Raw genomic sequence first — 17,277 nt, forward strand, 5'->3', positions numbered from 1 at the left:
ATGCCAGGAATGCAAAGTTGACTTAGTATCTGAAGATCAGTTAATGTCATGCAGCACATGAACAGCAAAAGCCACACGACTGTCTCAATAGACACAGGAAAACACTTGACAAAATCCAATACATCTTCCTGACAGATACACGCACCAAACTAGAAACAGAAGGGACCCTCCTCCTCCTGATAAAGCCCATCTGTGAAAACCCCACTGCTCACGTTGCACTCCACGGTGAAAGACGGACCGTTCTCCGAAACTTCAGGAACAAGACAGGACCACGTGGTGGCTGTGTGGACAGGAGAAGACAGGCGGGCAGGAGGATGGCAGGGGGCTGAGGCATTGAGAATGACTCCCAGGTTCCTGGCCTGAGCAACTGGCAGATGTTTACTGAGTGAGAAAGACTGCACAGAGCAGGAGTGGGCAAGAAAAGCAAGAATTCTGTTTTAGACCAAGCAAATCTGATATGTCTCTAGACGGCCCCAAGGCAAACAGGGAAATGTCTGTTGTTCAGAGGAAGGAATCTGAGCTGGAGATGAAGGGCGCGCAGAATCAGGGTAGCTTCGTTGTTGGCCTGAGATTCCACAGCACATCTGCCCGACCATGGAAACGACCCCATGGAGAACGTGGAGGGGGAGCCCCAGGAATGTGAACAGAGAGTGAAAGCCAGAGTCCCCAAGAAGGTAGCACACGTTGGTTGGTTTTGCGAGCATGTCCTCATGGGAGGAGGAGGAAAGGGTTGGGTGGAACCGGTGAGTGGGACTTTGGAGAACGATGGGGCTGTCACCTTGGAGAGGTGACAAGTGGCTTCTCCCTTCTCAGCGAGGCAGGAGGTGATGTCAGGAACTGACAGTGGGCTGAACTGGAGGACAGAGAAGGTGTGAACTCGCTTTTAGGGAGGGGAAAGTGGACTGTCCAGCTTGGGGGGCAGCGCTGAAAGCCATCTTTATGAAATCAGCTCCCTGCTTTGCTCTGTCTGAGATATTCCTCAGCCACATTTGGCTGAGGGAGTCCAGGGAAGGCGAGGAAGGATGGTGGGTCATCATGGGCCAGGGTGGGATTTGGTGAGTATGACACAGGGAGAGATGGACGAGGCAGCTGAGGGGTTTTCAGGAGTCGATACGCTGGTAGGAGGGGACAGAGGCAGGTTTTTGGCGATGACAAGGTCAAAGGTGTGGTGAAAGGAGGGTGTGGCTGAGGCGGAGTGGAGGACAAGATCTCTGGAGGCAAGAAAGTCAAAAGACTCAGAAATCAAGGGGCCAGGTGGGCTCTGACGTGGGTGTTGCCCTCACTGGGAGTATTAGATGACCAGGATGACTAGGAGTCAGTGCTGAGCACTCCACTGGCTCCCCTGGGCATTTAAGAGAAGAAACATTCTTCTTAGAAGTCCCCACCACACAGTTCCATACGTACTGATCTTTAACCTTCGTGGGGTGCTGGTTTTTCCTTGTTCATGAGGCTTGTCTAGTGAACTAAACTGTAATTTCATCATCAGTTTCCTACTGCTTATTAAGACTTCACCCATGGTTTTCAAACTGTATCCCTGATAGCCCTGAGTCCCTTGGTAAGACTGAGGGCCATTGCAGGGAGCCTGGTGGGGAAACAGCAGGTGTCTCTTTGACCAGAGAAGACCTGTTCTTACACTGGGGCTTCCCTAATACAGTTTAGAAAAATGTAAAAGGTTTCCATTGCTTTAAAAAAAGTTGAAAATCAGGTGGATTAGGTGATTATAAAATAGAAGGCCATACAGAAGCATTATATGAGAGGAAGTTTTGGGTAACTGGTATGTGTGTGTGTGTGTGTGTGTGTGTGTGTGTGTGATTACAGAATAACTGTTGAGAAAGGCAACTAGAGGTGACACATATAATAACAATGGTTTACCTAGAGCCTGCAGAGCTTGGAGGAAGAGTAACTGTATATCCAGGATGCAGCCTAAGAACTTATTTTTCACTGTCTACGTGTGCCCGAGCTATTGGTCTATTGTCTGTCTCCCTCACTGGAATGGAGGCTCCAAGAGAGAGAGCAGCTTGGTCTTTGTACCTCATGGCTCATCTCCAGGGCCTGGCTCAAGGTGGACGCTCTAAAGATTTCTTAAACGGATGACTGAGTGAAGGAATCAAGAGCTCTGTCTGGAAGCACGTAGTTGTAGACGGATGTGAGATGAGCCTGCCATCTTGTGAAGCCTTGAGAGAACAGTGCTCCTTTGAAAATCAGGAATCCAACACTCTCTGATGTCAAAGACAAGGGGAGGAAGTCCCTTCACCCTCCCAGAAGACTCCACAATGAAACGAAGCCACTGAGCCCACAGCTCTTCCGTCTCACCACCTGTGCGCAGGATTCTAGTCGTTTTTCTGGCTTCCAGTGTCATGTATCTAAGAGTACCCCAGAGTATCTGGGGTAAGTGAATGCTGAACGTGCTAACCCCCTGGTTGTCATTTGTGTTAAAAATAAACACCAATTTTATAGGATTTACTATATGCCTAGCACAGGGCTAGGTGCTGTACACACACTCATAATCTCAGAGAAAACTCATGGCAACCCTGCAAAATTGGCACTTTTCTCCCCATTCTAAGTATGAAAAACTGAGGTTCAGAGAAGTTAAGCAACTTCTGCAAAGTCACAAGAGATAAGAAGACAGGACTAACTGAAGCGCGTGCTCTCAGCACAGCACCGCACAGCGCCTCGCTGTCCCACTCGAGCACCTACTCATTCACGCGTTTACTGAGTATCTCAGATGTGCCAGGTTCTGTGCTGGGCACTAGGGGACATGCTGGCCCAGGAGACAACTGAAGTTGCAACCACAAAAATATTAGAATTCCGTGGGAGAGTCAGACGAGAACATGGTAAGTTTCAGGGTGCAAAGTGCCATGAGAGGCATCCATTACTAGGAAAGCACAGAGGAACGGTCTAATAGAAAAGAAGACTTCCCAGAAAAAGTGAGCCTTGCCTCCTCATCCTTGGGGGTGACCAGTTCCCTTTTACTTGTCAACCTCTGTGTCGGCAAGAACAACATGACTTTCTTTGTGTTGTCTCATAGCGCATGGTATAAAGTTGAGACGTCTGAAAACTCCCCATGGGCACACCCTAGACTGAACACAAGATCAGATTCCAGGTGGCGGTAACAGAGAGGGTCTCACGCTGTGCGCACAGAATGTCTTGGGGCACTTTGTCTCCATTTGTTCATGGTGTCTTGCAATTAAAGTCCCCAAGCCATCCCCACCAAAGGCTGCCCAAACTGCTCTGGCTTATCAGAACTTTTGGCTTATCAGGGCTGCCAGACCCGTCCTCTCCTTTCTTTTCCTGGAAGGTTACTCCAAGGGTCGTGTGCATTACCTGGAAAATATGTTATGTTATGTAGCATATCATATTATACTCATCACCATTTTTTATACACATACACATTCATTTGCACCATGATCTTTTTAAAATTTCCCAGATATCTTGGAGGTTATGCCATTTCTGTACAATTTTTTTCAAAAGTCAATCAATTTTCCATATTTTTCAGCTTCACTGAGGTATAAATGGCAAATTTCCTCATTTTTATTTTTGGCTGCTTCATATACCACATCATACAGATGGGCTCTAATTTATTTCTCTGTTCCCTGCTGATAGACATTAAGTTAGTTTCTCTGTGGAAGATTATTGATGTGTTGACTTCAATGTTATTAAATCAAATTTTCTTTACTCTTTTTTTTCCATTCCTGCTGGTGAACTTGAGGTCTCCTTTTTGCTTACTAATGTAACTAATGAAATTTCAGAGCTCAGCCTTAAAAAACTCAAGTCTTCATAATTAATAGAGAATCTTAGGAAAGAGATTAAAAAGGTGTCTTCTCTCTGTGTCATGGGGGGAGAGATGCCATTTTGTGTCATAAAACTAATTTTAAGAGTTTGTAGAACATTAAGAAGCATCAAACCCATTTCCCTGTACAACATGGAGATGTGTGTGCACGTTCACAACCGTGACCATGGCCAGGGCGCTCCCAGAACTACTCCATGGGGACATCTTGCCTCCTCTCAAGTCAGTCTCTTCTTTTTCACTCTCTCCACTTCCTCACTCTCCCAAACTTGCTCTCTGAGCTTGCCCTCTTTCTTCTCCTAGTCCAAGAGTCTCTTTCTATCTTAACATTCCTCCTTCTCAGCCACAACCAATCATTTTGACTACTTTCTTATTGATATCTTCAAATCCCCTGCCCACCTCATCTTTAGCCTCACATCTTTGGTATTATCAACATCAGATCAGCCCACCCACCTCAGCTCTTTTCAAACATCACTAACTGGTACTTAAGATTTCCAACCTCGTCGGTGCTCTCCATGTTGATACCATATACTTGAGTTGTCTTATAGTAATTCCCATTCCTCTTTCCCATAAGGGCTATTCTGACTCTCTGCCATGTTTCTTAGGGCTACAAGCCTAATTCCTGGCCCACTTCTACTCTCCTAGCACATACTATTATCTCCTGTGTTGTGAAGGAGAAACGATGAAGAGCTTGGACTCCAGATGCAACCAAACTCAGCTGGAGTCCTAGCTTCACTGACTCTGAGCTGGAGCCATATGGTTCAGTCTGTCCGGAACTCAGTTTCTTAGCAGTAAAATGGGATTAACAACAGCACCTCGTAGGGCTGTACTGATGGCTGCAGTGCACAGATAGTGCACAGAAATGCCGGATATCCAATAACTATGGAATGAATATTACCTTTTATCAAGAGAAAAAAAGACTTGGACTCTTAACTGCAGGCTGGGAAAAAGCTGGAGTATTTGGTAGTTCTTGGTGCAGTGCTGAAGGCAGAAGCAGACTGATGTGGTTAAGCAGAGAATGTGGGATGGGGAGGGGAGATAAGGGATATGTGCCATTCTTCTCCAAAACCACTGGTGAAGGGAATAGGGACAAGAGGGCAGAGGACTAGAAGGGCAAACAGGAGCAAAATAAGGTGCGGGTGGGGCACTAGAGGAAGGCACATAAGAATTTAATAGGAAGGAAAAGATGCAAGAGAAATGGTATAAATCAAGATAAATGAATTTTACTTGGAAAATTAGGGGAAAGTGTGAGGAATTCCACCTCCTATATAAAGTGTCCTTTAGCTCCTTATAGGTAGTAGAAACTTACCCCATTCATCTGTCCTCCAGTGCATTTTGAACCACTTGGTTGTTATGGCCCTTTCGTGTCATATTATGGACATTTAGGTGCTAGATGTTGAAATAAACTGTAAGCTTCATAAGAGTAGAGACCTCAGCTGATGTATTTCATAGTTCCTCATGCACCTAGCATGATGCCTGGCTGGATTCAGACTCACAGTGTGTTTCCAGTTAAGACTGAAGGAGAACTTGGTAAGGGGTGGTGAGAAATTGAAAGAATAGGAGTCCAGAAGAGAGACCTGTAGGAGCAGAGGCCCTGAAGTGGGACACGCGTGAACCAGACAAGCAAGACAACTCAAAGGCTTTGGAGTCTGCATTGCCTGGGTGCAGATCCTATCTGCCATCGTGTGGATGCCGGACAATGTCTGGATGTTTGCTAGCTGTGTGACTTTGGGCACACTACATAATCTCCCTGGGCCTCAGTTTCCTCATTTGTACAATGAGGAGAATAAAGTTCCCGCTTTATGAGGTTATTGAAGGATTAATTGAGATACTGCTATAAGGCACATAGCATAGCTCACAGGAAGCACCTGATGAGACCCAGCTGTAGCCATTATGGTTGTCCATGGGACAGGTAAGCCTGATGGAGATTTTGGTGGCAATGGCATGTCTCTTAAGGAAGGCAGTGCAGTACGATGATGGAGCTGAGGTCCTCTGGAGTGAGAGAGAGATCTAGATTTCACTTCCTTGTGCAGAGATCACTGGTGTACCCAGTATCTGAACCCTTAACTTTTCCATGGGCACAATGCCACATTTCTCAGCCTCCCTTCCAGCTTGGAGCAGCGAAGTGATCAAGTTCTGCCTGGCTGGACATAAACAGATGTGTCATTACTTCTTCTGGGATGAGACTCCTATTTCTGAGCAGTCGTTTTGGACCATGAAGTAGACACCACAGGCTGAGGTTGGCAGAACAATGAGACAGCATCTCTGACCCAGTGGAAGGTCATGCCAGCCCCAGGGAGGATTCCAGCTGGACTGCATTTTAGTTTTCTCTCATTCATGGACAAACCTAATTCTGTTTGATATATATACTTCTCAACTCTTATCTTTTAAAAATTGCTTAAGTCATTTCACATCTTGAAGCCTCAGTTTCTTGCCTGTAAAATAGGGATAACCCAGACTTGGAGTTTTTTTGTTTTTGTTTTTGTTTTTTGAGAATCAAATAAGATGACATTGTTTAACAGTCTGGCACATAGCAGGTAGTCATTATGTTTCTTTCCTCTGTCTTCTCACCCTATGCCCTCAACAAGAAACATCCCTTGTTTTTGGAGACAGTCTGCTGCCCTCCAGCTCGCCCCACCCCACTCTCAGCATCTGGAATTGTTCGAGCAGATTCTGAGCATATGCACCCTTCTCCTGGGCCTGGTGTCTCCCAGTCACTTGGCAACCCTCCTCCTGCCACCTGCTGCTTCCTTCCCCTCACCACCCACTCAACTGAAACATCAAAGCAACGAGCTCAAGTCTCATTTGTGAATCCGCCTCCTCAGGAGGAAGCCGACTTCAGAATCCATCAAGGGACATGAATAATTCAGCAGCCAAGATACTGAATGCTGAGCCAGTCACAATGTCTTCCCAAGGGTTTTAGAAATCCACACTAATGGTTTGATTTCAGAGAAAATTTCAACAGCGAACCTGTTAAGGTCTTAGAGGTTGAGTACTGTAGGTTTAACAAAGTCACAATTAATGCACTCTGAGCATCAGATCCTGAGGAAAGTTTCCATCGAGTCTGGCAGCAGGAGTCAGCAGTGAAATGGAAAAGGATAACAGGAAATAATAATATTTACTGAGTGCCCAGAGGATAACATTCTCTGGGCCAGGTAATATACATAATATTTTTCAATTAATCTTCTAACACTTTCTCATGCTTATCCCTATTTTACAGGATGGGGAAACTAACGGGTTAACTCAACATTTAGGGACAGAGCATGGTTCTTAAAAGGAGGCTTTGGAGCCCACTGGACCTGGGTTCACTTTGCAGCTCTGCCTCTTTCTAGCTGTGTGACCATGAGGGAGTGTTGAGTCTCTCTGATTCTCCATCAGCTCATCTATGACATGGGGGGAGACATGCAAGCCCATCAGTACATTTGGCGGTATCTGAGGTGCTTTGCTAGACATCTGCTAGAGAAAGGCACAGGGGCGGCAATGATCACATTGCTCCAGTAATTCTCCCCCTTCCTTCCTGCATCACCACAGTGGATCACTCCCATCAGCGTTCCAATGTGCTATAATTTTTACCAGTAACAAAAAAATCTTTCTTTTAATCCCACATCCCCCATTTTCTGCATCTCTTTATAGCAAACTCCTCAAATACTTTGTTTATACGCACTGTCACTAATTCCTCTCCTCCCTTTCTCTCCTAAACCTTCTCCAGTCAGGCTTTCCACCTGACTAATCCACCAAAACAGCTCATCACAGTTTCACTTATCACTGTTGCTAGAACAACAGCCAGTTCTCACTCTTCATCTGTGCAACTTTTCAGCAGCATTTCACGTAAGAAATCACTTCTGCTGCCTTGAAACGATGTCTTCACTTGGCTTCCAGGATACAATCAGATGAGAGGGACCCTTCTACTGACCACTGACCTCTCCCTCTCATCTGATTGGCTAGTTCTTCCTCATTGCCCATCCTTCAAATAACTGCGCCCCAGAGCTTAGACCTCAGACTGTTTCTCTTCTCTAGAAACATTTTCTTGGGATCTCATCCAGTCTTACAATTTTAAGCACACTTTATTTGTTAATGTCTCCCAAATTTATATGTCCAGGCTGGACGTGTCACCTGAATAGTAGACTCATACCCTGTTGCTTACCAATATCTCCAATTAAATATCTAACATACATCTCAAATTAATTCTGTATTTTTCCTTCAAAACCTACTCTTCCCACAATATTCCCCATTTCACTTCATGGCAACTCCCTTTTTCCAGTTGCATAGGTCAAATTTTGGAGTCTATCAACAAGCACGTGAAAGGATGCTCAACCTCCTGGGCATATACCTGGAGGAAACTCTAATTTAAAAAGATACACACACCCCAATGTTCACAGCAGCACTATTTGCAGTAACCAAGACATAGAAGCAACCTAAATGTCCATCAAAAGATGACTGGATAAAGAAGATGTGGTATATGCATACCAAGTGAAGTAAGCCAGAAAGAAAAAGAAAAATACCCTATGATACCACTTACATGTGGAATCTAAACACACACACACACACACACACACACACACACACACACACACACAAATGAACTTATTTACAAAATAGAAAGAGACTCACAGACAGAAAAAACAAACTTATGGTTACCGGGGGGAAAAGGGGTGGGGAGGGATAAGTTGGGAGTTCAGGATTTGCAGATACTAACTACTATATATAATAGTGTTTGTGTGTGTGTGTGTGTATATATATATATAGTGGTGTGTGTGTGTGTATAGTGTAGTATATACATATATAATGCTATATATATTAATATAATGGATAAACAACAAGGTCCTACTGTATAGCTCAGGGAGCTATATTCAATATCTTGTAGTAACCTATAATGAAAAAGAATATGAAAAGGAATATATGTATGTATATGTATGATTGAAACATTATGCTGTACACCAGAAATGGACACAACGTTGTAACCGACCATACTTCATTAACCGCCCCCCCCCCCCAAAAAGATGCTCAACATCACAAAACAATCCCTAGGGAAATGCAGATTAAACCTACAATTAGATACCACTTCACACCTACTGGGATGGTTATTTAAAAAAAAAACAGAAAATAAGTGCTGATGAGGATGTGGAAAAATTGAAACCTTTGCTTGTTGCTGATGGAAATGAAAAGCATGCTGCCACTGTGGAAAGTGGTATGGTGGTTCTTCAAAAAATTAAACATAGAATTATCATATGATCCAGAAATTCCACTTCTGGAATGATAATTTCAAAATAATTGAAAGCAGGTACTTAAATAGACATTTGTACACTCATGTGCACAGCCTTATTCGAACAACCCAAAAGGTAGAAACAAACCAAGTGTCCATTGATGGATGAATGGATAAACAAAATCTGGTATATACACAAATGATATATTCTTCAGCCTTAACAAGAAAAAAATTTTGACCCTGGATGAACCTTGAAGACACTATGCTAAGTGAAACAAGCTGGTCACAAATGACAACCACCTTATAATTCCACTTACGTGAAGTACCTACAGTAGTGAGATTCACAGAGTCAAAAAGTAGCACGGTGGTTGCTGGTGGCTGGAGGAGGGGATACTGGGGAGTTGTCACCTAATGGGTACAGAGTTTCCACTTGGGAGGATGAAAAAGTTCTAAAGATGGATGGTGGTGATGGTTGCACAACCATGCGAATATATCTAATGCCACCGAACTGTACACTTAAAAATGGTAAATTTCATGTAATTTATATTTTACCACAATTAAAAAAATGGTTAAAAATTTTTTGAAGTCATCCTTATCTCAAATCTGTCTTTGACATCCCAAATCTACTCCATCAGCCAATCCTGAATCTCATCACTTCTCACCATCCCATCCTGCCCTTGATCTGAGTCATGAGCACCTCTCACCTGGCCCATTTCAATGGCCACAAACCTTTTTTCCACCTTGCCATCTAGAGTCTGTTAAAAGCCAGTCAAATCATGTCTCTCCACTGCTCAAAACCTTCTGATGACTCACCTCTCAGGAAAAGTCAGAGCCTCACAATGGCCAAAAAAGGGCAATGTGGTCTGGCTCCCATGACCTTTCTGAGCTCACCTCATCCTCTTCTCTTTCCCACTCACTCCACTCCAGCCACACAGAGATCCTTGCCACATCTCACTCGCTCTCTCACTGCATCTCTGTATATACTGTTGCCTCTCCTGGGACCACTGTCCTCCTTTGGGTCTCAGCTCACATGCCACCTTATCAGTGAGACCTGCCCTGATTAGCCCCCAAATTCTTGCTCTCCCCATACTTTTTCCTGCTTTGTTTTTCTCCATATCACCTTTATCTGACATATATATTTTATGTGTGTTTTTTTAAAAATTTATTTGTCTTCCTTTCCAAAACCCTGGAACAGTGCCTGATGTGTGGAAAGGACTCTGTAAATATTTGTTGAATGCATGAAATATCTCTTTATCCTAGCCGAAAGACATCAGAGTACAGAGGATGCTTGAGCTGGGTTTGGAAAGATGAGCCAATGGCAGCCAGAGGACGAGAAGGGGGAGGAAAGTACAGGAGGGGGAGTGTCAGGAGGAAGAAGTAGCACAAAGGCATGAAGTAGGGCGGACTGTGAGGATATGTGCAAGGGGGTCCTCCTGGCCACAGCCTGGTGAGGGGCGTTGGCAAGAGGGGAAGACCGCATGACGCAGTGCTGGACTGATGGTCAGGGATCAGACACTCAAGGGTCCAGCATCCAAGTTAAGGAGTTTAGACTCTATCCAGTTGACGAAGCACGTGGTGATCATGCAGACTCCCACACCTTGCCCCAGAGATCCCGATGCAGTAGGTCGGGGCCAGGGAGAGGCCAGGAGCTGCATTTTTAACATTTGGTTGCTCAGGGCCTCAGACTCTAAAAGCAGATGGGTGCATACTTTGGGGAACTGTGGCTTCCGGGCCATGAAGGAAGCTTTTCTTACAAGATTCTGCCTCTCTAGGGTTATGGGGAATAAAACTCTCCCTAATGGTTTATTTTCTGTATCAACTTGACAGGGCCATGGGTTGCCCAGATATTTGGTTAAAGGCCTGAAAAGAACAAAAGCCTGGGTCAGGGAGAACTCACTCTCTCTGCTTGACTGCTTGAGACAGGACATCAGCCTTTTGTCCTCGAATTGGGACTTACATCGTTGGTTCTCCTGGTTCTCAAGCCTTTAGCCTCAGACTGAGATTTGCAACACCAGCTCCCGCGGGTCTCCAACTTGCAGATGGCAGATTGTGGAACCTCTCAGTTTCCACAATCACATGAGATAATTTCTTATAAGAAATTTCTTTCTATCTACATCCTGTTGGTTGCATCTCTCTGGAAAAGCTTGACTAAGACATTCCCCATTTCCTAAGTTTCGGGATCATTGCCCTGGCTGCAGTGTGATGAGGGCAGAGAGAAGACTGAGGGAGGCAGGAGGAGAAGGTAGGGGCATGGGGAAGGCTGGAATTAGTGCAGGGGAACCAGGAAGGTGTGTGGGTTTAAGACCTTCCCATGAGGAAGAGTGGCAGGGCCAGTGACACCAGGTGTGGGGTGGGGGAGATGGAGGGTTCCGAGGATTCTCTTGTTGGCATGACTGAAGGGGTGTCTGGGCCACTCCACCTCAGAAGCATAGCATCCTGGGAGGCCAGAAAATGGATAGGCCACTGTCACTGCTCTTGACTCACATCCCTGCCCACGAGGGAGCCCCAACTTCCCCAGCACCAGGTCAGAACAGAGGACTAGCTAAATCTTAAGAAGAAAGTCCTGAATTTGGGTGCCGAAACTCCCGCTACCAGCAGAAGTCATGGGGTTGCTGTCTCCTCCTTCAAGGAAACGGGCTGGAACTGGTCCCAAGGAAGGCTGGGCTGCAAGCAAATGGGCTTGGAATGGATTTCTAGATGGGGTCCAGGACACTAATTAAAATCTCACCATTACCTGTCAGAGAGTGGTTGCAAAGCACCTAGCTGCACATGGCATTGAGCTGTGAGGCAAGCTTCTGAGTAATCGAAGACCAACTGTCTCTCGAACCAATTTACATGGAGGGGTAGCTGCCAGGTAAGTGCAGTCTCCCCAGAAGGCCCTTAACCAGAGCCCCTCCTCTTACTGGCCGAGGTCAACACTCAGACCCAGGCTCACCTGCCTTCCAGGGAGTTTCGCCACCTGCATAAGACGAGGGACCTGGAAAGGGATCATCTTTTGTGGCTCAAATGACTTGTTTACAGCCTCTTGGAATGCAAAGACCAGGGCTAGCCCTCTTGGTTAGCCAGCCAACTGTGTCAACAATTACACATACGTGTTGTGATACATCTTTTACAAATAAAATCAATACAAAGAAATGTTAATACCTCTCACAGGAAACACTTTCACACACTTGGAGAAGTAATCCAAGTAGGAGCATCAAAATCTATAACCACACATACAAACAAAACCATGTGAACTTAATAGCAGAAAAAGAAGCCCTTCAAGTTTACCTGCTCAGATTGCGAATTACAAATTTAATTCTGAAAGCAGGCTTTGTGTGTATATCTCTACGGACACGCGTATCTATTTGTTCCATGTAAGTGCAACAGCATCGAACGCTAACGTTATTTTTACACAGCACGTTCCAGTTCACAAAGCAGCTTTACAAGGTAAACCCCACAGCATGAAAGATAAATATACTGAGTGCCCGTTTTAAATGACTTATTTTCCCCACTGTTCTCTGTGGGGGAAAAATCACTTTAAACATTTTCCGATTCATGTACCTTCTACATAATCCTCAGATGAACACTACGCTTCAAGAGATATATTCTTGTCCAAACAACCCCTTAACAAAACCCAAAGATCCATTTATGATACGCGGGGTCACCTTTCCAAATCGTATTCTCAGTCGAGGCTGAGTTTCTGTGCTACGGCAGCACGTGGCCTCAACTAGAGCAGTGGTTTTACTCTTAATCTATGGGGGCTGGGTGAGTGTGGCTCACTTACCTGCACACCCGGAACGGAAGGGCCACACTGGCTCAAGCTCACAGACTAAACCATCTTTTGTCTCTGATTTGTGCTACCAGGAGCTTCTGCGGGAGAACAGAGCCCAGGCCAGCCCACCGTGTCAAGGGCCCCAAAAGTCAGGAGTCGATTTTAAGTTAAAATTTAAAAGATGTAACCTGGTTCTGATTTTGTTTTAAAATTACACACACACACACACATCAACAAAGTAAAGGGTCAAGAATGTATCAAAACATGTAACTATGAAAGTTTAAAAAGCTAAAGCTCTAATCTGTTCTTAGAAAACAGTGATAAGTACATGTATGTAAACTAAAAAAAATGTGTACTATATTGTATATATGTATTTACATGCAATATAATGTATATGTGCAGCCAAACTGTAATAATTCCACCTAATAAAACTGAAAAAAAAGAATGTATCAAAATATGACCAAGGTTATCGCTGGATGATAATAATGAACAGTATTGACTTTTCTCCCTTTTTTTTTTTAACTTTTGTACATTCCTCAATTTTTCTATATGAGCATGCACTTCAATTATAATCAGAAAAAAATCTTTTTTTTTTTTAAAGATAAGGATATATCATCAAACTGTTCTGCATCAAACCATTAATCTATAAGTGTTTAAGCCTGAGACACAAGCCCTGGAAGGAGAAACACTCAGACAAGGAAGGGCCAAGTCCCAGTGCCTCTCCTGAGGGGCCTGGCTTTGGCCGCACTGCCTCCTCCTGGCTGGTGTATTCTGGTCTAAGCAGCTCCACTATGATAAAGGTGCTGTCTCTTGCATTATGGACCCTGGTTCTGTGGGGAAGAAGAGTCTAAGGCAGTCTTGTTGCTCTTGTGAGTGTCACCAGGTATGGAGATGCCACCTGGAGCTTCAACCCAGGAGACAGGGAGCCATAGGCCACAGGCCACGCTGGGTGTAGCCAGTCTCTGGCTTTCAGAATGTGCTCTTGAATTCAGTCTCCAACATACCTCTCCCATGAATGAAAGTGTGACAGCAATGGTAAGAGCACGTGGCTTTTATAAAGGTGAGGGCACACCTGTTCCCTCTACTGCTGAAAAGTTTCTGCCATCATTTCTTCCAAACCACCCTCCATGTGACTACTCTACCTGAGGGTCCCTCTACCTCTTGCCTCGCTAGTGTTCTGTCCAAATCCAAGGATTGACTACAATCCTGCTTAGTACTTACTCCTAGGGGGCTCCTCATCACCCATCATGGCAGCTCCCAACCTTTTTCTGCCCCACCATCCCTGAGGGTGGGACACTTACCACCAAAGAGGTGGTCTATGGTTGGGGGGGGGGTTTCCACCACTGTGGAGCCTGCTAGCTTTGTAGGGACAGAGTCACAATCCATTCAATTTTGTGTCCAGATGCCAAATATTGGACCAGGCAACCAGCAGGCACACGGTGGGTCTTCTATGAGAGGCTGTTTCAGTGAACTAGCAGGGACTCTTTGTTACACACCACTGTATCCTCACCACCCTGCAGAACCCCTGATCTAGAGTTTAACAGAGTGTAAATGAATGAATGAATGAATGCGTGATGGAAAAAGTAGAAGAACTCTGTATGACAAAGAGGGGACACCATTCAGAGGTGTTATATGTCAGTGATATTAAGCAGGGCTGCCTTAGAAGAAAGCACACAATTATTATCCCCATCTAACTTATAAAAAATGCAATTTGGTGATTTTTACTCCTCCCAGAAAATAAACTCAGAAAATAGGAGAAATAATATTTAGAGAGCACCTAGTATGTGTTGGACCCTGAATCCAGAGCTCTTTTCACTCAGTTCAAATCCAATAGATGTCTGTACAGTTACACAAATTCCTATCAGCACATTCTGGAGGTGAGTATCTGAGAATTTGCCAGGGTGGGTTCTGACAGTAAAATTAAATATATAATCATCTCTGTTTTCACAAATGGTGATAATCTTCTTTCTTTTGGCTGAGTTCCCTTAGCCAGTCTATAGAAAATACATCCAGTACATACTCCTGAACATCCCTTCTTTGTCTTTAAAAAGGAAAGAAAGGCCTAGGGGTTATGGAATAATGCCCTTTCAGTCTGTCTTGGCCTGATCCTTCTTGTCCAGTAGAAACATATGAAATTCCCTTTAAAATCTTTATGTTTTAGCAACCAAATTCTAGGAAAGTATATATTTACTAATCAGGATTCTTCTAGATACAAAAATGGAAATTCAAATCCATTGGACTGGGAAAGAGGGTCATGGACCTGGGAAGCCCTGAGCCAGTGATAGCTTCAGGTACAGATAGATCCAGGCTCTTAAATGATGTCATCTAGGCTGTCTCTTTCCATCTCACAGTTTTGCTTTTTTCTGAATTGGCTTTATTCTTTGACAGGCTCTTGGCAAAGTAGCTACAGGTAGCACCAAGATTACATTTTGCCAGCTTAGCACACTCCTGGAAAGAGAGCTCCTCTTTGTTAATAGTTCCAATGAGAATCTCAAAGTTGACTATATTCACCTGGGCTAACACTAATTCCTGGGGTCAATGGGATACAATAATAACCTTTAATGAAAAAGAATATGAAAATGAATATATGTATGTATAAGCATGACTGGGACATCGTGCTGTACACCAGAAATTGACACACTGTAACTGACTGTACTTCAGTAAAAAAATTTTAAAATTAAAAAAAAAGGAATACACCGATTGGCTAATTTCAGGTCACACGGGAATCGGGGGAATGGAGCTGACCTGCCTCAACCACATGGACGGAGGACTGAAGTAGCACATGGCCAACTTCTCAAAGGAAGCTGGAGATCTGGTACCAGAAGAATGGGTGCTGTGTCAGCAAGAACAGATGGGTACTTCTGACCCTTCCCAGGAAACCCAGTATGGTTCACTGAGCACGAACTTCAGAACTGGAGGAGAGAGAAGAAAAGGTTAGGACTTGGTCCCTAATCTCATAGAGCAAACAGGAAGCACGTGTGCACACACAGGCGAATGAAAACATCCAGGTGGAAAGATGGCGCAGAACGAAGGCCTGGTGGGCCACTGAAGGAAGCACAGGGCCCGCTGCCAAGACACCTGAGTTCTAAGGTCCAGTTCTGTCCCTCGCAAGCGGTGTGTCATAAGGCAAGTCCTCGAACGAATCTCTCTGAGAAAACGAGGCTTCCTCTCCTAGGAAATGAAATAGTCGCACTCAGCTGATATTTCCCAAAGGGAATGGATGTGGACAAGGGACTCTAAAGTCAAATAAGCTTGAGGCCTGGGCAGCTCTGGTATAAAGACATTTGCTTAACTGTCTTTACACCAAGAGTCAGCCATTGAGCTCTCTTTTTTTAAATTATAATGCCAATTAATTTCCCTCATTACATATTTTGGGATATGCTGGGCCAAGAGTTCCTTAGGTTTTGACCTTGTGAGTTAAAGTGTCAAAGGCACAGGACAACAGTTGCTAGAAGGACTCAGCGCTTCGGGCTCCGTCTGTCTCGACAGTCAGTGCAGGCAGGTCTCGAGGGCTGGGAGGGTGTGAACGGGGTTGTGGGGAGCAGAGTGAGGAAGAGTTCTAGGGAGACAGTGTGGGTCAGATGTGCAGGGGCTGGGGGAGGGGGCACATGCTGTGAGAGCTGGGGAAATGCTGATTTAAGACTCAAAAATGTATCTCAGGATGCCAACAGGTGGTGGAACTGCAAGGGATTTTAATTATTAAAATTTTTGCTTATTTGCATTTTCTAATTTCCTACAAAGTATGTATTACTTGGTTAATTAAAGTGATCAAAGAAAAGGAAAAATTTTAAATAGTTTTTCAAAATCCCAAAACTGTACGAATCAATTAACCACATGGCTTTTCTATATTCAATATTGTAACTGATTAAGAAGGAAAGTTTTTCACATGAATAGTAACATTTAAGGCTTCTTCCTTAGACCCCTGTGATTGGCATTTTTTTCATAATAAAAAACAAATGTAGGGATGACAATTAGGAAAAAGAAATTATTCTCTACTCAACCTCTCATTTTCCCTCATCACTCCTGAGCTCATCTCAGGTGCTCCGGCCCTGAGAGGATGCTGAGCAGGGAAAACCATGGGTGCAGCGAACACCACGTTCACTCTGCAGATGACACTACAGGTAGAAGCAATGCAGAGGCAGCAGGTGTCTCTGGAACACATGAAATGGAAGATGTGCATATCACCCCTCTCACCTCCCCAGGCCTGCCCTTAATCCCAGAGCCGCAGGGAGGCTGGGAGATGCACAAGGGCTGCCATGTGCTCACAGGAAAAAAGAGAGACAGGCTGTTTCCCCCATGCCAGCACCTTAGAAAGTTAAAGTCAGATCTTGCCTTCTACCAGATCTATACCAGCTGTGTTATGTACAAATGGGGGAGCCGAAGCACAGACAGCTTAAACAATTTTGCCAATATCTTTCACCTCATTAGGGCAGAATGGAATCTGATTTTCAGTCCAATGTTCTTTTTTCCCCTAAATTGAGTCTTCATATTAAACTGAAAAGGTTACCATCAAATTTCTAAGTTGTGCCAGAT

General features: G+C 44.4%; 1 protein-coding gene across 3 annotated transcripts in view; it reads right to left on the minus strand.

Moving 5' to 3' along the window:
* Positions 1-17,277, minus strand: part of FAM184B (family with sequence similarity 184 member B) — a 101,679-nt gene that overhangs the window by 47,795 nt on the left and 36,607 nt on the right. The window lies entirely within an intron of this gene.

Source organism: Camelus ferus, chromosome 2, assembly GCF_009834535.1.
Source record: "Camelus ferus isolate YT-003-E chromosome 2, BCGSAC_Cfer_1.0, whole genome shotgun sequence".
NCBI lineage: Eukaryota > Metazoa > Chordata > Mammalia > Artiodactyla > Camelidae > Camelus > Camelus ferus.